We start from the raw sequence: 27,967 nt of genomic DNA on the forward strand, positions 1-27,967 counted from the left end.
AAACATGGATCTCAACTTCACTGATACATTACTCTCTTAGATATGAAATATCAACATTCCACAACACAAACTTTTAAACTCTTCTTTTGTCAGATAAATAGGCCAAAATTGCTGTGAAGAAGTAGTATTGCTTAAGGTTAGTGACCCTGGACTCCACGGTTCTGGCACCACATGTACAGAAGGCAGAGTGACTTCCTACTCAGTGTATGTCTGTGCACATGCGGTGCTTCTGAGAAGCTTTTATGTTACAAACGGCCAGGTGTCATGTTGTGGCTAAAATTAATTAAGCGAGTTGAGGATTCTTTTCAAAAGGGAGAAGCAGCCTTAGACTCAACTGAAGCTGTTCTGAAGTCCCTTAAAGCATATATGTGTGTTTATGAGTGGTACTTTCTAGAAGTTAAAGACAAGTTTCCAAAGATAGCTCAAACTTCTGGCAGTTCAGGATGCCCATGGAAAGTGTCTTCTATAGTCAGGATGGGAAGGGACTTAATTTTCATGTCTGATTTCCCCATCTCCAATCACTTTGAAGCAGGGATGAAACAAGGGGATTCCTGAGCTTTGGAGTGTACACAGAAGATGCTAGAATGGTAGCTGTTGAACAAAAGACTTCTGTAGTTTGAGAGCTGTATCCTAGTTTCTATTACTGTTGCCTTAGTTCTTTGTGGGAGTCACTGCTTTATTGTCTCACGTGATTGAGATATGCCTGATACTAAATATTGTAAGTTCTGTGAGGGTGTGGACCATGCTTTAATACTCCTCTTAGGGTGTTAGGAATAGAGTATAAAAAGCGTGGACTTGGCATGAAACAGCCTGACTTCCCAGCCTAGCGCTGTCACTTCCCAGCTATGTAACCTTGAGCTTCCCATTGACCTAACAGTCACAGGAGTTGGCATTTGCTGAATGCTGCCCCTGTTCCAAACACGATTCTAAGCAGGCTGCATACGTTATCTCATTTAATCCTTACAACGACTCCCCCACGTGGGTATTATCATCACTATTTACAGAGGAGCACGCTTGGAGGATCAGGGGCCATAAGCCACTCAGTGCTTGGACTCTTGAGTTGCAATTTTCTTATTGGTACAATTAGGAAAATAATCCTTGATCTCCCAGGCTCACAGCGTTGTGAGGGTGAAATGCTATGAGGCTTCGAAGGTGCACTGAGACAGAGTTCTCTGCACCATTGTTAAGGGTGATTGTCACAGTAGGGACCTCCTAAGAGCTCAGATACAATTGGGCCTGATATATTAATAGCACCAGGTCTGTGAGAGGAAGGAAGTTCACTCGCTATAAAATACTTTTATAGAATGCATTTTGCTTATTTTTAGATTGTATTTATTTTTTAAATTGAAATATAGTTGATTTATAATGTGTTAGTTTCAGATGTACTTCAGTGTGATTCAGTTGTATATTTGTGTATATATATATTTTTTTTTCAGATTGTTTTTCCCTATAGGTTATTACAAAATAGTTTTCTCTTTCTATAAATGGCTTTATTGAGCTATAATTCATATACCATACATTCACTCATTTAACATGTACAAGTCAATGTTGTTAGCATATTTACAAGTTATACAGTTACCACTGTAATCCAATTTTAGAGCATTTTTACCCTCTCAAGAAGAAACCCTGTACCCATTAGAGTGATTCCTCATCTCTTTTTATCCCAAGACAAGCACTAATTCATTTTCTGTAACTCCATATTTTCCCATTCTGAACATTTCATATAAATTCCATTTCATATATATTCTAGAATCATACAGTATATGGTCTTTTGTGACAGGGCTGTCTTTTTTTTTTTTTTTTACTTTTTATTTTATATTGGAGTAGAGCTGGTTAACAAGGTTGTGATAGTTTCAGGTGGACAGCAAAGGGACTCAGCCATGAATATATTAATACATGTATCCTTTTTCCTCCAAACTCCCCTCCCAGCCAGGTTGCCACAAAAATATGGGGCAGAGTCCCCTGTGCTATACAGTAGGTCCTTGTTTATCTGTTTGATATATAATAATATGTATGTATTATTCCCAAACTCCTAATTACTCCGCCCTTCCCCCTGTGGTAACCATAAGTTTGTTTTCTGTGTCTGTGAGTCTATTCTGTTTTATACATAAGTTCATTTGTATCCCTTTTTTAGATTCCACATGTAAGTGACATCATATGATATTTTTCTTAGAATGTGTTAAGAAAACTGCACTTCCTTCCTCTAGGCTTTGGTAGTTTTATTATGATGCCGTATCTTTCAAGGGTAACTGGCTTGTTGTCAGTACCAAGACTCAACCAGGCTGGACCAGGAGAAGGCTGATCAGGCCATGGAACTGAGTCCTGCTGGTGAAGGGGGCGTGGAGAGCATGGTTCACAGAGAGAGGAGGCTGCCAGAGGGGTGTTTCTATATAAACAAGGAAGGCTGAAAGTCAAAGACAAGGTCGAGGGAGGCATAGGCATGCTGTAGAGGGCAGAAAGTCATCACCGGGTTTACATCAAGTTTATGTCAAGTGTGAGTGACAAGTGGTACTTGGCGTCTGCTCTAAAAAGCTAGAGATATTTCCCAGTGTCTGCTGGAGTCTGTCCACTCAGAGGAAAACCAGGGACCCTCTGCCTTGAGTGTTCAAAGTAATTCCTTTTTCTCAGACGTGTGTGTGTGTGTGTATGCTCAGTCATGTGTGACTCTTTGCAGCCCCATGGACTGAAGCCTTCCAGGCTTCTCTGCCCATGGAATTTCCCAGGCAAGAATATTGGAGTGGGATGTAATTTCCTGGCTCCAGGGGATCTTCCCGCCAGAGATCAGACCCACATCTCTTGCATCTCCTGCATCTGCAGGCAGATTCTTTACCACTGGGCCAACTGGGAAGCCCCTCAGACATATGTGCTTTCTATAAAATTCTCGGAAGACTTAGAATGGTATCAGTTCAGTTCAGTTCAGTCGCTCAGTCGCAACTCTTTGTGACCTCCCTGTCCATCACCAACTTCCAGAGTCTACCCAAACCCATGTCCATCGAGTCGGTGATGCCATCCAACCATCTCATCCTCTGTCATCCCCTTCTCCTCCTGCCCTCAATCTTTCCCAGCATCAGAGTCTTTTCCAGTGAGTCAGCTCTTCGCATCAGGTGGCCAAAGTACTGGAGTTTCAGCTTCAGCATCATTCCTTCCAATCAACACCCGGGACTGATCTCCTTTAGGATGGAATAGTTGGATCTCCTTGCAGTCCAAGGGACTCTCAAGAGTCTTCTCTAACACCACAGTTCAAAAGCATCAGTTCTTCAGCACTCAACTTTCTTTATCGTTCAACTCTCACATCCATACATGACTACTGGAAAAACCATAGCCTTGACTAGAGAAACCTTTGTGGACAAAGTAATGTCTCTACTTTTTAATATGCTATCTAGGTTGGTCATAACTTTCCTTCCAAGAAGTAAACGTCTTTTAATTTTCATGGCTGCAGTCACTACCTGCAGTGATTTTGGAGCCCCCCAAAATAAAGTCTGCTACTGTTTCCACTGTTTGCCCAACTGTTTGCCATGAAGTGATGGGACCGGATGCCATGATCTTCGAAGCCAACTTTTTCACTCTCCACTTTCATTTTCATCAAGAGGCTCTTTACTTCTTTGCTTTCTACCATAAGGGTGGTGCCATCTGCATATCTGAGGTTATTGATATTTCTCCTGGCAATCTTGGTTCCAGCTTGTGCTTCTTCCAGCCCAGCATTTCTCATGATGTACTCTGCATATAAGTTAAAAAAGCAGGGTGACAATATACAGCCTTGATGTACTCCTTTTCCTATTTGGAACCAGTCTGTTGTTCCATGTCCAGTTCTAACTGTTGCTTCCTGACCTGCATATAGGTTTCTCAAGAGGCAGGTCAGGTGGTCTGGTATTCCCATCTCTTTCAGAATTTTCCACAGTTTACTGTGATCCACACAGTCAAAGGCTTTGGCATAGTCAATAAAGCAGAAATAGAAGTTTTTCTGGAACTCTCTTGCTTTTTTGATGATCCAGTGGATGTTGGCAATTTGATCTCTGTTTCCTCTGCCTTTTCTAAAACCAGCTTGAACGTCTGGAAGTTCACGGTTCATGTGTTGTTGAAGCCTGGCTTGGAGAATTTTGAGCATTACTTTACTAGCGTGTGAGATGAGTGCAGTTGTGCAGTAGTTTGAGCATTCTTTGGCATTGCCTTTCTTTGGGATTGGAATGAAAACTGACCTTTTTCAGTCCCATGGCCACTGCTGAATTTTCCAAATTTGCTGACATATTGAGTGCAGCACTTTCACAGCATAATCTTTCAGGATTTGAATTAGCTCCACTGGAATTCCATCACCTCCACTAGCTTTATTCGTAGTGATGCTTCCTAAGGCCCACTTGACTTCACATTCCAGGATGTCTGGCACTAGGTGAGTGTGAGTGATCACACCATCATGATTATCTGGGTCGTGAAGATCTTTTTTTGTAAAGTTCCTCTGTGTATTCTTGCCACCTCTTCTTAATATATTCTGCTTCTATTAGGTCCATACCATTTCTGTCCTTTATTGAGCCCATCTTTGGATGAAACGTTCCCTTGGTATCTCTAATTTTCTTGAAGAGATCTCTTGTCTTTCCCATTCTGCTGTTTTCCTCTATTTCTTTGCATTGATCACTGAGGAAGGCTTTCTTATCTCTCCTTGCTATTCTTTGGAACTCTGTATTCAAATGGTATAACAAGAGAAAATTAAAATCACATGTATTACCATGAGCAAATGATCATTACTACTCACATTTTGATGAATTTCTTTTCAGTCTTTGTGATAGACATGTTTTTGTGAAGTCGAGTTCATACAGTAGATAGAGTTTTGCATCCTGTGCGTTTCATCACACGTTTTAAATAACTTTTCACGTCAACAGTGAGCACCATTTTCAGTAGCTGCACAACAATCCCATGGGTGATGTCACCAAATCTATTTACTTTCTTCCCTATAACATTTAGGTGGTTCCCAGTTATCCACAATGTCATAAATAATACTTTGGTGAACATTTCTGATTGTCATTTATTTCTGTATTTTGGATCATTTGCTCAAGCTAGAGGGTTAGAAGTAGAATTAATGCCTCAAATAGATGGACCTTCTTAAGGCTTTCTCTGTATTTTGATGTTGCTTTTCATTGTTTTTCCAAGAGGTTGTACTAGGTATCTGTCCCACAAGCAATGCATGAGAATTCAGTTCTCACCTCTGCCCTGCTTGTCAGCATTCTTTCTGTTGAAGATAAGGGATGGCTGGTATTTGTGCTCTCCAGAGATGACCCCTGCTGCTTAAGCAGGGCTTCAAAGAGGTTGGACTTTCTTTGTGGGAGTCGAGGATGGTGGGTCAACATCTGGTAGATTTCACATGCTTGAGTGTTTGTAGGTGTGTTGACTTGAATGGATTTCTTTCTTTCCTGGTGGTTCTGTTATCAAGGGCCTGGCATATGGATGTGTGTGTGTGTGTGTGTGTGTGTGTGTGTCTTGTTCGACCACTGAAGTTGACTTAAACTAAGTATAATGAAGCAACATCTGCTTAAGTGGGAACTAGTTCAGTCTGCCTTTCAAATTCTGAAAAATTAACAGTTAATCATTTCAGTTCAGTTACTCAGTTATGTTCGACTCTTTGCGACCCCATGAACTGCAGCACACCAAGCCTCCCTGTCCATCACCAACTCCTGGAGTTTACTCAAACTCATGTCCATTGAGTTGGTGATGCCATCCAACCATCTCATCATCTGTCATCCCCTTCTTCTCCTGCCCTCAATCTTTCCCAGCATCAGGGTCTTTTCAAATGAGTCAGCTCTTCCATCAGGTGGCCAAAGTATTGGAGTTTGAGCTTTAGCATCAGTCCTTCCAATGAATATTCAGGACTGATTTCCTTCACAATGGACTGGCTGAATCTCCTTGCTGTCTTGGGGACTCTCAAGAGTCTTCTCCAACACCACAGTTCAAAAGCATCAATTCTTTGGCATTCAGCTTTCTTCATAGTCCAACTCTCACATCCATACATGACTACTGGAAAAACCGTACAAGTCTAGCCTTGACTAGATGGACCTTTGTTGGTAAAATAATGTCTCTGACTTTTAATATGCTGTCTAGGTTGGTCATAACTTTTCTTCCAGGGAGCAAATGTCTTTTAATTTCATGGCTGTAGTCACCATCTGCAGTGATTTTGGAGCCCCCAAAAATAAAGTCCGTCACTGTTTCCACTGTTTCCCCATCTATTTCCCATGAAGTGATGGGACCAGATGCCATGATCTTCATTTTCTGAATGTTGACCTTTAAGCCCACTTTTTCACTCTCCTCTTTCACTTTCATCAAGAGGCTTTTGAGTTCCTCTTCACTTTCTGCCATAAGGGTGGTGTCATCTGCATATCTGAGGTTATTGATATTTCTCCTGGCAATCTTGATTCCAGCCTGTGCTTCATCCAGTCCAGCATTTCTCATGATGTACTCTGCATATAAGTTAAATAAGCAGGGTGACAATATACAGCCTTGACGTACTCCTTTCCCGATTTGGAACCAGTTTGCTATTCCATGTCCAGTTCTAACTGTTGCTTCTTGACCTGCATACAGATTTCTCAGGAGGCAGGCCAGGTGGTGTGGTGTTCCCACCTCTTTCAGAATTGTTCACAGTTTGTTGTGATCTACAGTAAATAGACATGCTTATTTACATTAGTTCTATTGTTGCTTTCATTCATTTTTACTGGTTCCCTTCTACTGTTGTCAGGGCCTTTGGGGCAAGCTCCAGACAGGTGTTTTTTTTTTTTCTTTTTCCACTTCCATGTAATGAGATACTAGGCAGAGTAAATCATTTTGAAGAAATAACAAGAGTAATCAGTTGTAATCTCTTAAAAAGTTACTTAAATGGTCATTATGCTAGGATTTTAATTTTATGACTAATCAAATTAAAGTTGCTCTTTGTGATCCCATGGACTGTAGCCCACCAGGCTCCTCCGTCCATGGGATTCTCCAGGCAAGAATACTGGAGTGGGTTGCCATTTCCTTCTCCAGGGGATCTTCCTGACCTAGGGATCGAACCCCGGTCTCCCACACTGCAAGCAGACACTTTACCAAACGCTCTGCATTCATTTTAAGGCTTCCATCAGCTCTGCTGATTATATTGACTAATTTATTGAGCTAAACAGTCAATTTGAAATATTTTTCCCTATAACATTATCTGAAAGACAGGCTAAATTAATATGATTTATTTTTTATTTTGACTTCTGTAGCTATTCAAGATAAAAGCCAAGAAATGGGTTCTGGCCAGGACAAAACAAAGTCTGATTTATACTCCTGTTTTGAGGTTTAATCCTTTGTGCTGAAAGAAAATATTTGATTACAGGTACCGTTCTATGAATTTTGAAATGGAGAATGGTAAATACAGATACATTAAGAGTAGTTCAAACAAAATTTTATTTGTTCAAGAACAAAGTCTCAGCCTTGACAAGACAAGTGAAAGCAAAGTGCTAATTCATGAATATGTTAATTTTTTCCTGCCGTGGGCATTAATGATATTCATTTTATCTTTTCTGATGTACAATCAACTATTTATAAAAAGGTTAAATTTTGGTCAGGGAGGATATTAAGCAACTGACATACCATAAATGTGTTTATTTGGGATTCTTTATTTTCTTATTTTTCTGTTTCTTAGTGATCTCTATTCCACACACAGCTGTTGTTTAGCATTAAACTTCAAAATTTGACAAGGTGACATTTAGGTGAAGCTCTGGATTGAAATATTTGCTTGGTCAGATTTTCAAGGCATACCTTCTGACCTTGTGTCCAAATATCACAGCTCACCTGGGGGTTCTTCCCCCCCCCCCCCTTTTTTTTTCTTTTTCTGAAGTATAGTTGATTTGCAATATTGAGTTGTTTTAGGTATACAGCAAAGTGATTCAGTTATACATATATATGTATGTAAACATTCTTTTTCAGGTTCTTTTTCATTATGGTTTATTACGAGATACTGAGTATAGTTTCCTGGGATATCCAGTAGGTCTCTGTTATTTTATCTATTTTAATTATAGTAGTGTGTATCCTCAGGGATTCTTGGCTTATAACCTGGACCTTGGTTTGGTTCTGCCTCCTAAGATATCATGCTTGGGGAGAAGGGATCTCCTTCTCGTTCTGGTTCACAAACAACCACACTGAGATGTCCAGTATCATTCTGGAAGGTCAGGAAAGTTTACCCAGTCCCTGAAGATGATTTGGAAAGGTTGTGCTGGGTGGAGGTGAGATAAATGATAAACCTGAACAGCCCTCCTCTATCCCCTAGAACTAAGTTGCTTGACTCCAGCCTGCAACCACTTCTTCGAGGCTTTCCATGAAGCTGGAAACTGAGGCCATGAAGACACTGAAGATGGCTCTAGGTTATGTGCTAGTGAAATCATCAATAGCTTACAAGGGACAGGAGACAGGCAACGGTGGCACTTTGGGAGAACCCAGCTGCACGGTTTTGCCTGTGGGGCTCTGCTGCTTCCAGGTCATTTTTATTAACCTTAATACCTCCCTGGAGGCCACAGACAAGCACTGAAGGAATGACCCTGTAATGTTCATAAAATGACCTTCACGGTCTCCACCTGTGGGAATCTCCACATGGCGTGCTTCCTCATGAGGAACTTTCCGGCTTCTTTAAAATTGTTTTTAAAATCTAATGTTTAACTAAAGCTTTGTCTTGGATGAGAAGGACCAAACAGATACCATGTTTTCAGTACTTCTCACCTTTAATTTAACCCCTTCATTCCAGATCAACCATTACAAGATCCTTATGACCACACCTGGCTATTGTCTTACAATTCAAGCCAATGTGTGATACTCTGAGAAGGTTATTTTATCTGAATGAAATCAGAAGTACCTTAGGGGTATCCAATCCTAGGGCTTTATATGGTTGTATAAATTTCAAGGGCATATAAGAAAGAAGGTCCAAGAATAATAAAGATTAGAGATGTTTATCTAATTGATATTTGGGGCTATTTTCAGTGTCTCTGAGGGCTTGACATGGTGGATTTCCCAACTGATCATGGCAGCAACCTTGCTGCTTTGCCCCCACTCCCTGACCCCGTCCACCAGGAGCTCTCTTTCGATTACTCTACTTCCAGAGGAGTGAGTCCAGATCTTGGCAGAGTCCTCACTCTGACTCAGTTCAGGAACTTTTCCATTTAGAATCTGTCCCTAAATTCTTTTCAGACACCTTCATTGCATTGACCCCAAGGCGTTGAAAAGCTAAAATAGTACTTCTTCCTTCCAAAAGAATGGAAAATCAGATAAACGTATCAAAAAAGAGGAGCTATGTTCAGACAGGAGAACATAACCACTTAGCTAAAGGATAATATTTTTAATATTAAAAAAGAGAAACTAGTAGTCCTTTGAGGTCATCCAGGTATAAGAACGTCTAGTAGACATGGTTCATTATCTGGTCTGGTGGGAGATCACCTCTAAGATAATGGGTTTCTTGGCCAGATGATTTTTGTTCAGTTTTAATTATTCATTTTTTGATAAACCTGTCCTTTTAGTAATTTTCCAGATTATCTATAAAATGATGTCTGCTGTTGCTTGGGGGCTTCAGATATTTGTATATATATTCTGAGATATTGCATGAAGCATTTTTCGGATCCTAGTCATTGCTGAAGCAAACCATTCCTATATTGTTTTCTCATCCTAGGATTGGCAATGGTTTATTTTTAAGACAATACGCTAATAGCATGATGAGCTTATTCCTCTTACATTGTAGAGTTTCTGTCAGTCTTGTCTGTTGTCAATCATGTCAATGTAAATGCTGCCCAATATACGCGTTTCTCTTCCTAACTGCAAATTGACTTTTTTATGGCCACTTATTAGAGCACCCCAGGAGACCAATAATAATGATTGAGCCATCACTGCTAGAGACCAGATATCATTTCTTCAGTTTCCTATTCTAATAAATAATGAACTGCCAAGTTGTTTATAGATTAATCAAATGTCCCTGTAATATTAATAAATACAAGCTAAAAGCAGTTGCATACAATTTACAGATATAAGATGTTTTAGAAATTCTAGACATGATAATCATCAGAAGAATACTTTTTTTTTAGTTTTTTATTTTTTTAATTTTAAAATATTTAATTCTTACATGTGTTCCCAAACATGAACCCCCCTCCCACCTCCCTCCCCATAACATCTCTGTGGGTCATCCCTATGCACCAGCCCCAAGCATGCTGTATCCTGCGTCAGACATAGACTGGCGATTCAATTCTTACATGATAGTATACATGTTAGAATGCCATTCTCCCAAATCATCCCACCCTCTCCCTCTCCCTCTGAGTCCAAAAGTCTGTTATACACATCTGTGTCTTTTTTCCTTTCTTGCATACAGGGTCGTCATTGCCATCTTTCTAAATTCCATAGATATGTGTTAGTATACTGTAATGGTGTTTTTCTTTCTGGCTTACTTCACTCTGTATAATCGGCTCCAGTTTCATCCATCTCATCAGAACTGATTCAAATGAATTCTTTTTAACGGCTGAGTAATACTCCATTGTGTATATGTACCACAGCTTTCTTATCCATTCATCTGCTGATGGACATCTAGGTTGTTTCCATGTCCTGGCTATTATAAACAGTGCTGCGATGAACATTGGGGTACATGTGTCTCAGAAGAATACTTTTACTGATGAGAACTAGTTTAGAGCACAAGGCAACTGTGTAAAATTATAACTGGACCTTCTCCTGTCTCTGCTTCTTAAAGTTCTAGCCTTCCTTCCACCAGGGAGGAAGAAATTTTCTTCTACCCTTCTAGTTTCTTCCGGTTGGTCCAAGAATTCAATGGATATGAGATGGATTAATAGGAGAAAAACAAAAGGTTAGTATGTCGTGCACATGGAAAAGACCCAGGAAGAGTGAGTAACTGGCCCAAACAGCTGAAACCCTCACCCTCAGCATTAGCTGAAGATGAAGGAGGATGTTGGGAGTAGTAACTGGGGACCTCAGAAGGGAGGAAGGCAATTCACAGAGAGAAGGGAAAACAGACGTTTGGTAAACAAACGTTTGCTGGGCCAGCTGGATTCAATGGGACACAGAGTGGACTCTGGTCTTTAAGAGTTTCCCCCAACCTGCTTAGCCCAGATATTTAACTTGCAGATATTTCTGCTGATGGTCTATTTCTGTAATAGGCCCTCTATCTTAATTCTTCAGGCAATTAGGGAGAAGGTCAAAGTTTCTTCCTGAGTCTTTTGGGCCTGAATTGTTTTCACCTGGAAATAGTCTCCATGCCAAAGAGATATTTTGGGGAGAGGAGACATTTAGGGGTGGCAAGTATTGTCCTCTTGCACTTCAAGTTCTGTTTTTTCCAGTTTCCCTCCATCCCTGAGCCCTCAAAAGAGCCATCACTCCTGTTTTAAAAGAAAGTTTTTATTTTATATTGGGACATAGCTGATTAACAGTGTTATGATGGTTTCAGGTGGACAGCAGAGGGTCTCACCCATACATGTACATGTATCCATTCTCCCCCAAACTCCCTTTCCATCCGGGCTGCTACATAATATTGAGCAGAGTTCCCTGTGCTATACACGAGGTCCTTGTTGCATCACTCTTTATTTTGAATCTGTTTTTGTGGCTCATACATAGTCTAACCATGTAGCTCTTTCACTCATGTATTGACTCATTCATTTGTTCATTCATTCATCCCTTCTATGCACTAGGTGCTGTGCTATCCTCTGGGGTATAGAAACCAGTAGAACATAGTCCCTGTCTTTAGTGAAGCTTAGAGTTTAAGCTTTAAGCTGTCTTTTTATTTACTTACCTCTCCTCTGGATGGGTTGGAGAAGGCAATGGCACCTCACTCCAGTGCTCTTGCCTGGAAAATCCCATGGACGGAGGAGCCTGGTGGGCTGCAGTCCATGGGGTCGCGAAGAGTCGGACATGACTGAGAGACTTCCCTTTCACTTTTCACTTTCATGCATTGGAGAAGGAAATGGCAACCCACTCCAGTGTTCTTGCCTGGAAAATCCCATGGACAGAGGAGCCTGGTGGGCTGCAGTCCATGGGGTCACGAAGAGTCGGACATGACTGAGTGACTTCCCTTTCACTTTTCACTTTCATGCATTGGAGAAGGAAATGGCAACCCACTCCAGTGTTCTTGCCTGGAGAATCCCAGGGACGGGGGAGCCTGGTGGGCTGCTGTCTATGGGGTGGCACAGAGTCGGACACGACTGAAGCAACTTAGCAGCAGCAGCAACCTCTGAATGGGTAAGTACCCTGAGGGTGAGGACCATCTTGTGACCACCACCACCTGCAGGCATTACAAGGGCTTGCCTATGTGGGCACCCAGTTAGTGATAATATGGACTGCTCACTGAATCCATTCTGAACCATTCAGAAGCACGGGATTGAGGATTGAATATCTTCAAATGTTTTAGGAGCCTTTCTCCTCCTGCCACAATTGCTAACCGTAAAAATAAGTAACTCTACAAGTTTGACTCCTTTCACCTTGTCCAAAGGCTGCATCTTCTCAGAATCCTATCCAGTGCCACATCTGAATTACATATGAAAGCGCGAACGTGAGTGGTAACAGTGGACCAACATCCACTGGCAGTCATGGAGGAAAGGCTTCTGCCTCCAACTTGGACTGTTCTGAAATGCATCTGTTTTGGTACAGTGGAGCATCCTTCCCTCTTTTTGTGGAGCTTGGAGGTCAAGTAAGCAAGCAGGAATGATTGTGGCTGCTCATTGAGCACCTACGAAGCACCAGGCATTGGGCCAAGCAGCTTCCGCATATTATCATACAGAGTCTTCTCAACACTCTGGTGAGATAGGTTCCATTTAGGATCCTCATTTATCTAGATGAGGAGACTAAGTCTCAGGGAATTCCAGTAACTTGTCTAAGGCCTTACAGGCAAGAAATGACGGAGCCAGGACCCAGCCATGCTCTGTGTCCCTGCCTGCCACTCCTTGTCAAAGTGGGATTCATAGGGGCATTTGTGGGGGAGGGACTTAGGACTTCTGAATGGTAACGTTTAAATTGTGTGGGTTTTTTTCCAGTGAAAAAATAATCTGAAGTAATGTTAGCATCTTCTGGATCTTCCAGATGACCACCTTATGATGATGCCATGCCATTTTGGTACCTGAATTTGTGCTTTTTATTTACAATCCAGTTGGTGCCAACACTACTTCAGTTGCTGTGAGCTTACAGGAATGAACTGGTGGGCTTATTATGTAATTTGCCTTCAGTGAAGGCCCCGTGATCATCCTGCTGCTGCTGCTGCTGCTGCTAAGTCGCTCAGTCGTGTCCGACTCTTAGCGAGCCCATGGACTGCAGCCTACCAGGCTCCTCTGTCCATGGGATTTGCCAGGCAAGAGTATTGGAGTGGGGTGCCATTGCCTTCTCCACGTGATCATCCAGTGATGTTTAATGTTGCTGTGAACAAAGCAATGGGGGAGGAGGGTTCTACTGCAGTAAGGTGGGTGGGAGAACATTCTGAACTCTGAACACCTGTCTTGGAGTTTTCCCTACCAGAATCATAATGGGGAAGGGAGGGTTATGTTTAGCAAAACATCATCATCTGAATATTAAGTCATTGTTGCTAGTTTGCATTGAGTTGGTTTTTAATTTTTTTTATATTTGGTTAGAGCATTTAGTTGCAGTTTGGAGGTTTTAGATGAGTTGAAACTGTAAGAACTCAGCTGTGTGTTTGTACATATTTAAGCATCATTACAATGAAAATCATTTAAGTTAAATTTGGAAGGAAGGCAGGGTGATATTTTTTTCCTTAAAAACATGGTCATACATTTTTCAAATCTGAGTCAAATTGAATGCCTCTACACTGCATGGTGAAAACTTTCTCCTCAAAAAATGCTTCCCCATCCACCAGGGTCTGGCTTGCTTAAGTCTTTCTTTTGGAATAAGGCATTGACATTTCCTTTCAACCTGAAAATAGTGTCTAGGAGGGTTGAGGACTGACTTTGGGAAAAACTCTCCATTGCTATGGTTCTCCTGGGACTGGCTTTGTCAATCAAGGTGCCTTTGGATTCCTTGTCACTCTAGGTCCTGACTCTGATGGCTGGCAGACGTACATATCACCCATGGTTCATAATCATTTTCTTATTGCCACCATCCATTTTTGTGAATTGGGCTAGGAAGTAGTACCAGCCTGGCATAGGTAGAGAAGATAATGATTTTAAAAGCTTCTGGTTTTGCAAGATCTCCGAGTCTGTCCAAAATGACTACATCAGTTACCACTTTGGGTAAAGAAAAGGAAAGTCTTGTTAAATGCAGACACTCAGAGAGGAGGTAATATATGACAGTGTATTTATCCTTAGCACTTTAGTATTGCTATGGATGAATTCCTAGTGAGATTTTGGAGCGTTGGAACAGAGGACAATGAGTTTTGATGCTAAGAGAGGAGAGGATAATTTCATAGCTTGTGGGAAAGCAGTGCAGCTTATGGGCTAAGATCTGGGAAGCCTGGACATCAAGGCTGCATATGAGCAGTGCAAACTTTGAGTAACCTTGGGTTGCCTTTAAAAGAGGGGGCATTTTTTTTTTCCGTGTGCAAATCACCATCCTTCTCTTATTTAAAGTTTTAATAAAATTGCCCTGTTTTTAAAAACATGTGTAGAAAAGTGTCTAACACATCAAAATGCATAGTGTTTGTTGTCATTTTTCAGCACTATCATTATTAGCATTCCCTGGCATTCCTAATGGTGCAGAGAGAGCAATGCAGAGTGCACAGTGGGATCAGAGGACCTGGGCTTGTGTCCTGGGTTGGCTCTGATTTTCCCATGAGAGACAGGACCTTTCCTGAGCCCCTTTGACCTCAGCTTCCTAGTTTTCATTAAGGTATTAGGCAGAATGATCCCCAAGGTTCCTGCCAGCCCTTTCCTCCTTTGTTCATTCTAGTCTTTGCTACAGATCAACAGAGCATCCTTAGAGTCTGTTTTTCATTAACGATAATAACCATTGGATATTATTATTATTCTTTAGATCTAGTTTCAAGGGAATCTTCATTTTGGTCCTGATTGTGCTATTCTATTGTAGCTATGAGACCTCGGGCAAGTCATTGAATGTTTGAGCCTCAGTTTTCTGCTCTGCAAAATGGGAATTAGGATAACTGCCCTTTGATCTCATACGGTTGTAAGGGGTCAGATGGCTTAATAGCTTTGGTGATAATAGATGGAAAACATTTTCAGCATCACATACCAGTGCTTTCCTATTGTTTATTCTCTGTCCATTTAGCTCATCTTCTTGTTTCTTCCTTTTTAAACTTTGAAAAGGAGTTCATGAGAATCCCTGTTAGAGAAAAACTGAAAAGGGAAAAGAGAAAGAAGATCCTTTTTGGTGATTCATGATATCCCCATTTCACTCTGAAAGCCGTGATGGCAGACACCCTGGCTGTTCACTTTGCTGTGTTTTGTTCAGCACATGGTTCATTTCAGTTCAGTTCAGTCGCTCAGTTCAGTCCGACTCTTTGCAACCCCATGAATCGCAGCATGCCAGGCCTCCCTGTTCATCACCAACTCTCGGAGTTCACTCAAACTCACGTCCATCGAGTCGGTGATGCCATCCAACCATCTCATCCTCTGTCATCCCCTTCTCCTCCTGCCCCCAATCCCTCCCAGCATCAGAGTCTTTTCCAGTGAGTCAACTCTTCGCATGAGGTGGCCAAAGTACTGGAGTTTCAGCTTTAGCATCAGTCCTTCCATAGAACATCCAGGGCTGATCTCCTTTAGAATGGACTGGTTGGATCTCCTTGCAGTCCAAGGGACTCTCAAGAGTCTTCTCCAACACCACAGTTCAAAAGCATCAATTCTTCGGCATTCAGCTGTCTTCACAGTCCAACTCTCACATCCAAACATGACTACTGGAAAAACCATAGCCTTGACTAGATGGACCTTAGTCAGCAAAGTAATGTCTCTGCTTTTGAATATGCTATCTAGGTTGGTCATAACTTTTCTTCCAAGGAGTAAGCATCTTTTAATTTCATGGCTGCAGTCACCATCTGCAGTGATTTTGGAGTCCCCCAAAATAAAGTCTGACACTGTTTCCACTGGTAGACCCTCCCTATTTCCTTGTTGAATGAATAAGCATGACTCTTGACCATATTGGCTCATGGAATCTATTAGCTATTCTGCTTTGCATAGCCAGAGAAGCAACAGTCCTTACTGGGTGCCAGAGAGTATACAATTTCAACTACTCTCTTTTCATGTTATTGTAAAAATTAGCCAGAGATTTCCCTGGAGGTCCAGTGGCTAAGAATCTGTCTTCCAATGCAGGGGATGAGGATTCCATCCCTGATGGGTTACCTAAGATCCCACATGCCACAGGGCAACTAAGCCTGCAGGCCAGAACTGCTGAGCTTGCTTGCTGTAGAGCCCTCATGCTGCAACTAGTGAAGCCTGAGCACTGCAATGAAAACCCAGCGCAGCCAAAAAAAAAAAAAGAAAAATGAAAATCAAACAAAATACAGTAAGAGAATTGATTATGTCAAAGTAAATTTGAAGTTGCAATAACTGAAGCATGTCTGAATTACAGTTGTTCTGCCTGTTTGGGCTTCCCTGGTGTCTCGGATGGTGAAGAATCTGCCTGCAGTGTGGAAGACCCAGGTTTAATCCCTGGACTGGGAAGATCCCCTGGAGGAGGGTGAGACAGTCATTTCCTAGGCAGGTTGATAAGAAGTCTAGGGGTCCCCAAGGAGAGAGGGGTCTGGAATTCTCAAGGAGGAAGAAAGGACAAACTTTTTTTCCTTCTCTACATTCCTTAGGATTATAGAACAACAATGTATTCTGCCTGAGGACAGTCTCTGGATTAAACCTTCTGGCTAATTCTGTAAATTATGGGAGTAGACCTGCTCTTTACAAGGATTATATAACAGTCATGATTCTGCCTGAGGACAGTCTCTGGATTAAACCTTCTGGCTAATTCTGTTATCTTAAAATGTAAATTATGGGAGTAGGTCTGGTGAGGTCTTTACAACCTCCAGACATTCTTTGGATTCACTGGAGAGTATATAAACTCATTTCTAACACTAACAAGCGGGTACTCTTTCTACCCCCTTCTGATGCCTATGTCAGAAGCTTTCTCTATCTCCTTTATACTTTAATAAAACTTTATTACACAAAAGCTCTGAGCGATCAAGCCTCATCTTTGGCCCCGGATTGAATTCTTCTCCTCCGGGGGCCAAGAATCCCGGTGGCGTAATTCAACAACAACCTTTCAAGGGCATGGCAACCCTCTCCAGTATTCTTGCCTGGAGAATCCCACAGACAGAGGAGCCTGGTGGGCTATAGTCCATGGGGTCACAAAGAGTTGGACACGACTGAATGACTGACACTTTACTTTTTACTTTTTGTTTGTTAACTAAGGCCTTGAAAATCATCCTTAACTTCTCTTCTAGTGAATGACACTGGGGAAGTGAGGGGAGGACCAGCTAATCTACTAGCAACCTGATCTCGTCTCCTTTCAAAAAAAAAAACCAAAACACTTCCATCCTACCTGACCCCAGCCCAGTGGACTCAACCATTCACTGCCTGCTTGGAGTTAAAAATAACCCACTCATGTTTATTGTCAAGAAATTAATCAGCCTGGGCAGAACATGACTTTTCAATGACAGAAGCATGCTGAAATGAGTATTTTTGGAAATGGGCACAGAGATTCCTGTCTGGGGTTCTGTACATGCCTACCATGTCCTATCCTTGACTTCTGTCGTACAAGTGGTGGGGGTAACAGAGGTTACAAGGTTTATCCCCTCCTTAACTAATAAGAGTTCTGAGAAAGTGTCCTCTATCCTGCGCAGAAGGACTTCCCCACTGACCTGATTTTCAGTGATCAGGTATGGACAGTCCCTGAATTTCCTCTCAGATGTGTGCCAGGCACTAAGGGTGAACTGTGAGCCCAAACTGCGTTCCCTCTGTGGTCAGATGAGGCTACTTCCTGTTGGAACATGGACTGAGGCATAGATAAAAGAAATATATAGATCGAACCTGCTTAGGGGTTAGTGATGCTGGGTGCAAGGGTTCAGGGGCTACAGGCAGAGCAGCAGCTTGTTCCCAGGCAGCTTCTGAGGTTACTCAGCTCCAAACGAGGCAGATGCTTGGCAGGGCTTTCTGAAGATTTTCTGAAAATTCTTTAACATCAACCTCAATACAATAAAAGGTTTTCAGATATGTACCTGGACTAAGGGGAAACATTCCCAAAGCTTCTGGGAGAGTCTCAGGTGGAAAAACAGCAAGGTCATTTTCATTTGGAACTTGCCAGAAATGGGACAGTGTCACAAAACACCTCAACACATCCTTGGAAATCAACAACAGTGATTAAAAGAACCCCTGCTTTACAAAATATGTTTTGAAACCATAAGACAGATATGTTCACCTAGAGAAAAATAAGACTTTCCCCTAAGGATGCAGCTAGGCTTTGCATATCCCTTCTTTTATTTTTAAATTTTTATTTGTTTATTTATTTTTGGCTGCGCTGAGTCTTCCTTGCTGCATGCGGGCTTTCCACCATTGTGGCGAGTGGGGGCTACTCTCTAGTTGCACTATACAGGCTTCCCATTGCGGCGGCTTCTTTTGTGTGTTTTTTTTAAAAATTTTTATTTTTACTTTATTTTACTTTACAGTACTGTATTGATTTTGCCATACATTGACATGAGTCCACCACGGGTGTACAAGCTCTAGAGCTTGTGGGCGCAGTAGTGTGGTGCACGGGCTTAAGTGTTCCACAGCGTGTGGAATCTTCCCAGTCAGGGATCAAACCCATGTCCTCTGCATTGGCTGGTGGGTTCTTATCCACTGGATCACCAGAGAAGTCCTGTATATCCCATCTTAAAAGAAGATCTACACCTTCAGCTGTCAGTGTTCTTTCCCAGTGACTCACTCCTTATTCCTTCAGCTTCTCTTTGCTCTCCTTTTGCGAACTACTCTTTTGAAGGTCATGGAGTCCGCAGTCTGGAAACCAAAGTTACTATGTAGTCTCCAGCCTCCCCCAACTTTTACATGGCACAGATGCCAGTGACCACCCTTCTTTGCCTGAAACCCACTCCCCTTGCCTCTGTGATGAGGTTTTCCTTCTGATTCTCCTCCTTATTCATGCCTGCCCCGTTCTCACTTTCCAAACCTGTCATCACTTCCTGTATGGGTCAACTCAGTCTGGTACCCCAGGACCAGAGCCAGTGACGTAAACAATAAAAATTTATTTCTCAAAGTGCTGGAGGCTGAGAAGTCCAGCATCAAAGTGCCAGTTGATGTGTTTCCCGGTGAGGACTCTCTTTCTGCCTGTAGACCACTGTCTTCTTGCTGTCTTGTCACATGAGCTCTTTGGGCTTGTTTGAGGTATTATAAGGCCAATAATCCTATAAGGGTCCACCCTTTAAACCTCAGTTACTATTAATTACTCTCTAAAAGGGCTTCCCAGGTGGCTCAGTGGTAAAGAACCCACTTGCCAATGCAGGAGATGCAAGAGCAGCAGTTTCAATCCCTGGGTCAGGAGCTCCATCTCCAAATACAGAGCTCCACTTGGCCAGGAAAACGCAATTTGGTCCACAGCACTTCTTGCGGAACCCTGTTGGCAAGGTTCTTACCAACCTACCTACGTGGTCTTCCTGCTGCATAACCCTCTCACTCATAGCTGAGTTCCTTGGGAATTTGGAATGAATTTCTGATGAGCATGCTCTGCTGCTTCAACAGCACTCCTCACCCTCGCCTTTTCATCCGCACTGGAAGCAGATTGATGCCTTGGAAAAGTGCATGACAATATGGCTTCTGCTCCTCCCCACCATGTGTCACTCTGGACTCCTGTGGTTTTCTAAACACCATTCCCTGTGTGCTCCTTCCTCCATATACTGCACCCCACCCCGCTCCCCGTTGCCTCTCTAAGTGCAGGCTGCTTCCCACCCCCATCCATTCTCCAGTACTGCTCGCTTCCTACAGTTCTTTTCTGACTCCTCTCTCCAGCCGGAGCCCTTCCTCCCCTGAGTCTCCAGGGCTGCCTGCTCACCTTTTCTGCTGCTCCCCTCACTGATCCCTCCGTCTGGAACCTGTGTGTCCCTGTGTAATTGTAATCTTGGTGCCCCTCCTCTGCCACCTGCTCAGAAGTGGGCCTTTCTGCCCAACTGGGCATCAGTCATTGAAGCAGCATCATGGTGGTTTGCACAGAGCAGATTCTCAATGCGTAAATTCAAAGGAGGAATCTGCAAGCTTCTATGTAATGCTCGAAAGTTGAAATATTATCTCTGTTTTGTAAATTCATCCTCAATCTTCTCATGATGAGTGATGTCAAGAGTGCCCTGAAAGGATGAAATTGCAGAAGAAAATGGTTTAATCCTCATGAATCTTTTAAATTATTCAGACCTGAAATGGTAGGCAGAAGTCTTTCATTATCCACTATAGAACTATTTCAGTGATTGATCTGACAATGATCAGCTTAAAAAAAATTCCAAGTTAGTTTTGGATAACAGTTTGTGGTTTCCTCTGTAAAGGCACTTCTGAGGCCATAGATTGCCTGGGCTTCTACTGTGCCCACGCTGCCATCGCCAGCCTTTATGTTCTGTTGTTATTAATGTTTGGCTCCTAGTGGTGAGGGGCAGAGTTCAGCCTGTTAGGATCCTAAGGTTTGGTCGATGATTTATAAATTACCATTTATTATAGAAAAGAGTAAGAGGAAGGGAAAAATAGCCTAGGCAGCCAGTTAGACAGTTCCGCTCTCTAGATGTTTATTGAGTGCCTGTTGTATGCTGGATATTGAGATGGAGTTGTATGTGTGTAAAATAATCTTTGGTATTCTTACGGACATAGAAAACAAACTTATGGTTATCAAAAGAGAAAGAGGGGAGAGATAAATTAGGAGTTTGGATCAATAGATACACACTACTATATATAAAATAGATAATCAACAAAGACCTGTACAGCACAGGGTGCTATATTCAATATCTTGTAATAACATAGAAAAGAATCTGAAAAACAAAGTATATATGCATATATGTTTATAGAACTGAATTGTTTGCTGTACTCCTGAAACAAACCCAACGTTGTAAATCAACTATGCTTCCATTTTAAAAATACCTTTTAAAAAGTCCTTGTCATTGAGAAGCTAGAGAGGATGGTCATAAATCAATCATTATGGACAATCAGTTGCCATAAGACATTGTCTAGAGCAAAAGAGAAGAGAGGAAAGCATGAATATGCTTCATGAGTCTGCAGATTAACAGAACACACGTGTATACGTGCATCCTAAAAATGTTCTTTTGAAACAGACAAGTTTGCAAATAACTAATCAAACTCCCCTCAAACACGACTCCTAAGAATTCAGGACAGTGGAGCCTGGGAAACTACATTATCATTTAAGCAAAAAAGCATGACCATCTGAAAGGCAGGAGATACTTCTGAGGCCATAGCCCTCACAGGCTAGTCCTATGGATGCTTTCGCCCTCCCTGAGTTTCCACAAGCCAATCTGAGTAACTCTACCCTGGGGGTAAATCCCCATGTCTTGTTATTTCCGAAAAAGCCCAGTCCTCCTGAACCTTCCTTGATTAGTCAGTTGATTGGTCAGTTTCCTCATTTGGAACAACCCTCTGTCTTCCTTCTTCTTCTTTTTTTTTTTTTTCATAAGAGATGCGATTTCATTTTTAATTTTTTTTTCACTTTACAATATTGTATTGGTTTTGCCATACATCAACATGAATCTGCCACGGGTGTACACGTGTTCCCCATCCTGAACCCCTCTCCCACCTCCGTCCCCGTACCATCCCTCTGGGTCATCCCATTGCACCAGCCCTGAGCATCCTGTATCATGCATTGAACCTGGACTGGTGATTCGTTTCACATATGATATTGTACATGTTTCAATGCCATTCTCCCAAATTATCCCACCCTTGCCCTCTCCCACAGAGTCCAAAAGACTGTTCTATTCATCTGTGTCTCTTTTGCTGTCTTGCATACAGGGTTATCATTACCATCTTTCTAAATTCCATATATATGTGTTAATATACTGTATTGGTGTTTTTCTTTCTGGCTTACTTCACTCTGTATAATCGGCTCCAGTTTCATCCATCTCATCAGAACTGATTCAAATATATTCTTTTTAATGGCTGAGTAATACTCCATTGTGTGTATGTACCACAGCTTTCTTATCTATTCATCTGCTGATGAGACATCTAGGTTGCTTCCATGTGCTGGCTATTATAAACAGTGCTGCGGTGAACATTGGAGTATACGTTTCTCTTTCAATTCTGGTTTCCTTGGTGTGTATGCCCAGCAGTGGGATTGCTGGGTCATAAGGCAGTTCTATTTCCAGTTTTTTAAGGAATCTCCACACTGTTCTCCATAGTGGCTGTACTAGTTTGCATTCCCACCAACAGTGTAAGAGGGTTCCCTTTTCTCCACACCCTCTCCAGCATTTATTGCTTGTAGACTTTTGGATCGCAGCCATTCTGACTGGTGTGAAATGGTACTTCATTGTGGTCTTGATTTGCATTTCTCTGATAATGAGTGATGTTGAGCATCTTTTCATGTGTTTGTTAGCCATCTGTATGTCTTCTTTGTAGAAATATCTGTTTAGTTCTTTGGCCCATTTTTTGATTGGGTCGTTTATTTTTCTGGAATTGAGCTGCAGGAGTTGCTTGTATATTTTTGAGATTAGTTGTTTGTCAGTTGCTTCATTTGCTATTATTTTCTCCCATTCTGAAAAATAATATGGAACGCTTCACGAATTTGTGCATCATCCTTGTGCAGGGGCCATGTTAATCTTCCCTGTCTCGTTCCAGTTTTAGTATATGTGCTGCCGAAGCGAGCACTCCTTCTTCTTTCAAGGAGACTTACATGTTATGGAGGGGATTAAGACCAAGGCTGAGTTTTATGTTTTTGACTACTTTTTGGTTTGTTTGTTGATTTATTTATATTTTTTGTCATTGCCACACCCTATGCAGGATCTTAGTTTTCCAACCAGGGATCGAACCCACGCCCCGCCACAGTAGCAGCGCAGTATCTTAACCACTGGACTGCCAGAGAAAAAGCTGATTTGATTCCCTTTAAGAAGTTCTAGTGAGTCTCTGCTAGGTATCATGTGCTATGCTGGGGTCTACAGATACAATGTGAACTAGATACAGCCAAGTCTTTACAGACTTAATTGGGAAGAAGACAGTTAAACAACTATAGTGTAGCAAGATAAAGACTATGATGGAGAAATACAGCTTGATAGGGGATTTATCTTGGACTTAAACATTTTCTATGATCTATTTGTTCCTTGGCTGAGCACTGGGAATTGAGATAGGGAAAGAGTCACAGAAAGATGTGACGATGGTTAAAATGACACGGAATCTGCAAAGGGACCGTCGCTGGACTTCCTTATTCTTGCTAGCTATACATTACAGAACACCACTTTTTAAAAAAAATTGTCTTTTAAAAATATTTATTATTTTTATGTATTTGTTTGGCTTTGTCCTGTCTTAGTTGTGGCACGTGGGGTCTCCAATCTTTATTGCCGCACTCCGTATCTTTTAGTTGCAGCATGTAGCATCTACTTCCTCATCCAAGAATCGAACCCAGGCCCCCTGCATTGGGAGCAAAGAGTCTTAGACCACCAGGGAAGTCCCCAGAACACCGCTTTTAAAGGAAGTCCTGATATATCCATCTTACGAATTTATATGTGTGCTTTTATGTAAGGAGTCAGTCTGCCTCCTTTTAAATCTATGTTTCTCTTGAGTCATTTGGAATTTGGAAGGTATTTTCTCAGAGAAACCTCATAAATTATGACCAGATCCCCAGGCTTGCCCAAAAGGCTGTTATATGCATGATGTACTTGAGATAAAGTACTAGATTTTTGCTTTGAGAGATCTTAGAAACTGTTTATGTTACTGTGGAAAAATGTTCAGCATTCCAGATTGGAAAATAAGCCAGAAAACTTTCCCCCTTGTAGCCTTCATGGGGAGAACAAGATTTTCTTTTCTCTATGCACCTCCTTCCTGAACAATGAAGAATTTCCCAGGTCCAGGTCCCTGGGATGTGGGATGGGAGATCCAGTGGAGGTAGGGGCTAGCAGGGGGTAAGAGGGGTGTGCATAAGCTTGTTGATTCTTAATGAAGATTCCCAGTACATTTAAAGTACATGTATTATTTCATTGAATCCTTACAACACACCCATGTTTGCTTTGAAATGCTGCTGTGATCCAGGGCTGAGACCTTGGACCCCTTCTCCTACTAAACTCCCTTATTCAGCCCCATGGATTTAAATATCATCTGTGACGTCACCCTCTCGCATGAAGTCTGAACTCAGAGCACCTACTGCTCATCACTTAGATGGATAGTAGGAATCTCCAACTTAACCTGTCCTAAACTGTACTTTTCATCTTCTCTCTGCAAACCTGTCCTTTCCATAGTCTCCTCCATCTTTGGCAATGGCAACTTGGTACTCAAAACCTTGGCATTATCCTCAAATCCTCCCCGGCGCCATATCCAGTTCATCAGCAAAATGCTGCTGGTACATTAAAAATCTCCAGATGCCTGTTGCTTCTCACCCTTCCACCTGCCACCTCTCTGGTCTCCATCCTTATCACCTCCTGCCTGAGCTGCTGCCAACTGTTTCCTAATTGGTCTCCTCCTTCCACTTTTGGTTGATTCCCCAAATAGCAGCCAGAGAACATCATTTTAAAACAGAAGTCAGTTTATGAAACTCCTCCATTCAAAATCCTCCAGCGGCTTATTATTTTAGAGCAAAAAGCAAAACCTTGTTCGTAGCCTGTGAGGCGCTGTGTGTCCTGGCCTCCTGCTTTCCCTCTGAGTTCATTCTTCCCACCCTCCCTTCCCATCACACTTCAGCCACTGTTGGATTTTTTTTTTTCTTTATGCCAGTTTTTTTTTTTAAAAAAACCTGGTAAGTCTTTCCCCTGATATCTATGTGGCTCACTCCCTTTTTCTTTGTCACAGATACATTTCGGAGTCTCCTCTCTAAAGTATACAAAGTAGCAAGTGTCCTATACTGCAGTCCCATTGCATAGAGTTAAATAGACTGCTAGGTACTCTGGAGGGTGGCTGTGCTGACTGGTACACAGTGGCGACAACACCAAGAACAAGGGAACAAAGGCTGTTGTATTAGCCTTCACCCTCCCCACATCAAAGCCAAGGCCAGACCATGTTGAAGCGGTCGATTAGACTTGCTTTCGTTCCTCCTCATATTATGCACTTTCCAGATCCTTTTTTCATAGCCACACACCTATTACACTTTTAATGTTGCATATTTGGTATTTGAGCTAATTATGCATTCTGATGTGAAGAGCTGACTCATTGGAAAAGAGCCGAATGCTGGGAAAAATTGAGGGCAAGGGGAGAAGGGGGCAACAGAGGATGAGATGGTGGGATGGCATCACTGACGCAGTGGACATGAGTTTGAGGAAACTCGGGGAGATAGTGATTACAGAGAAACCTGGCGTGCTGCAGTTCAGAGGGTTGCAAAGAGTTGGACATGACTGAACAACAGCAACAATGCATTCTAACTGAAAAGGCCATTGAGGTTCTGTTTGAAAGGAGGAAACAATTTTTCAGAAATGTAGAAAATAGAGAAAATGTAAAAAAAAAAAAATGAACTGGTGGTGAGAAGGAAAAAAAAGAGAGTTGTCCAGATTTATGTAACAAGTGTTTTTGAGTATCTACTCTGTGACTCACACCATCATCTGAAAGGTAGAATGAAGTAGCTATATAAAGAGACAAATAACAACAGTCTCTCACATACACAGGTTGGCCTCAAATACTGGTTTTCATCCTTCGTACTGCCCCATTCCTGGTACTGAATCAGGCTTTGGGAACCCAGTCATAAATACTGGTCTTGGATATCTTAATAAGCTTCCATTTTGCTGGCTGATTTTTCCAGTTAAACATGTGGAATGGTGCTGGGTTTGGTTAGAGGGGGCTTCCCTGATAGCTCAGTTGGTAAAGAATCCACCTGCAATGCATGAGACCCTGGTTCAATTCCTGGGTCGGGAACATCTACTGGAGAAGGGATAGGCCACCCATTCCAGGATTCTTGGGCTTGCCTTGTGTCTCAGCTGGTAAAGAATCTGCCTACAATGTGGGAGACCTGGGTTCGATCCCTGGGTTGGGAAGATCCCCTGGAGAAGGGAATAGCTACCCACTCCAGGATTCTGGCCTGGAGAATTCCAGGTTGAATTCGAGGAGAATTCCATGGTTGGATGGCATCACCGACTCGATGGATATGATTTTGAGCAGGCTCTGGGAGTTGGTGATAGACAGGGAAGCCTGGCATGCTGCCGTCCATGGGGCTGCAAAGAGTCGACACAACTGAGCAACTGAACTGAACTGAACTTGGTTAGAGGAACAGGAAGGAGAAGGGGCCCAAGTTTTCTCCTCTGATGTAAGGAGCTTCCAGTGTCCTGTTGGAACAACACTGGGCAGGCCTCTCACACTGTTCCGGTTGTACTTGTCAGGAGCCTGCAACCTGAAATGGTGAAGCCGCCATCCTGATTATCATGGTACCCACCATGATGGTCCAGTTCATTAAAGCTACAAGTGTTTCCATCTAGTCTTTTGGTCAAGTAGAAGGATTATATACATACACCATCCTAACACTTCATTTCAAGCATGGTCTTTGGAGTAAGGTGGCGTAGAAGCCAGGAAAGGCAGTCACCCATCCTTAAAAGGTGTATTAGTGATTAAGCTCACTTGGCTGCTAGTACTTGATTCCTCCACTGGCTCAGTCTGTCTCACATGACCTTCTGGAGCTTTTCCCCAGAAACCTTCCTACCAACCAAGTTCTGTTCTCATGAGCCTGGCCCCTGATTGGTTGTTGGAAGAGAAAGAGATGAAGTGAGCTGGCCCCTCAGAACAACTGGTCCCAGTTGCAGCTGACCAGAAAGGACTTTCATAAAGGTTTCAGCTTGGTTTTTTTTTCAAAGCTAGAATCTGGGTCAGCTCTTTCTTGTAAACAACACATGGCACCAGAAGTGAGGAACTAATTATGGATCATCCAGAATTGTGACTTTCTGACAGTGTGGAGGAAAACTGCCCAGCCTGTGTTGGCTTCTCAGCTGGTGGCCTCGGATAAACAGGCTGCGGGCAGGCAGCTCCATCTAGAGAGGAGGAGGCGTGCTCTTGTTCCCGACAACGCATGCATCCAGTCTGCACTTGGTCCCCTAGGAACCTAACAGATACTGTGATTACTGTGATTGTAAGCTTGAGAGAGGGAAGTGGGCGGAGAGAAGAGGGTGTTGGGGCAGGGAGGGGGGGAAGGAAAGAGGGAGGGAGAAAAAGAAAACATCTGAAACCGAAGGAAATAAAAAGAAGGGAAGGATTTAAAAAGTGACTTGAAGCCATCAGGACAATGACTTACTTTCAGACCAAGAGTGAACCAGTGAATTGCGCCAGCAATGAAAAGGGAGGGTGAGAACCCTCATCCTTCTGGATTTAACACAGCAGGAGGCCAATGAAAATCTGAGACTCGGGAAGTCGCTAAGTTGAGAAAGTGGTAATGAAAGATGAGCAGGGCTCTGCACCATCTATTAGGAGAAAGGGAGGGGACAGAGAGATGGAGAGAGAGAGAATAGCAATGGCTGTGGGTCATGGTAGTGATGTTACATTGCTTTTATCTTGCCAGCGCTGTGGACCGGGAGCCGTGCTGGGCACAGACTATTACAGACAGAAGCAAGGATGCTCACCATATGGGAGGCGATGTAAAAACATGAATAAATGGATTCGCTTTGCCAAATGTTGTCAATAACAACACATGTGCAGACAGGAGGCAGAAAGGAGAGGCTGAGTGGCCCTCCCAGGGTGGAAGATGCTTTGCTAGTGGTGGGGAAAGCAGTAAGGGCAGAGAGCTCCCTGGGAAGGAACCCCGGAGTCTGTGGTTAAGTGCCAACAGCATTTTTATCCAAGTTGGAAAACGGTGTTCAAAGGAAAGAGAATGGCAAGTAAAACTCAGGCAGGAAACATGGATTAGCAAGCCAAGACCAGGGGCTGAGAAACTGAAGAAGAGTCCTTAATCTTGGTCTGAAATTATGTCAGACTCT

The 27,967-nt window shown here is 42.5% G+C and overlaps 1 protein-coding gene and 1 non-coding gene across 2 annotated transcripts in view; one reads left to right on the top strand and one right to left on the bottom strand.

The window, feature by feature from the left end:
* Nucleotides 1-27,967, top strand: part of RCAN2 (regulator of calcineurin 2) — a 274,691-nt gene that overhangs the window by 8,395 nt on the left and 238,329 nt on the right. The gene's annotated exons all lie outside the window — the stretch shown is intronic.
* On the bottom strand, nucleotides 22,639-22,745 carry LOC128057007 (U6 spliceosomal RNA). The gene has a single exon (XR_008200205.1). It is a non-coding gene; the product is annotated as a U6 spliceosomal RNA (small nuclear RNA).

The sequence above is a fragment of the Budorcas taxicolor genome, chromosome 11 (assembly GCF_023091745.1).
Source record: "Budorcas taxicolor isolate Tak-1 chromosome 11, Takin1.1, whole genome shotgun sequence".
Lineage (NCBI taxonomy): Eukaryota > Metazoa > Chordata > Mammalia > Artiodactyla > Bovidae > Budorcas > Budorcas taxicolor.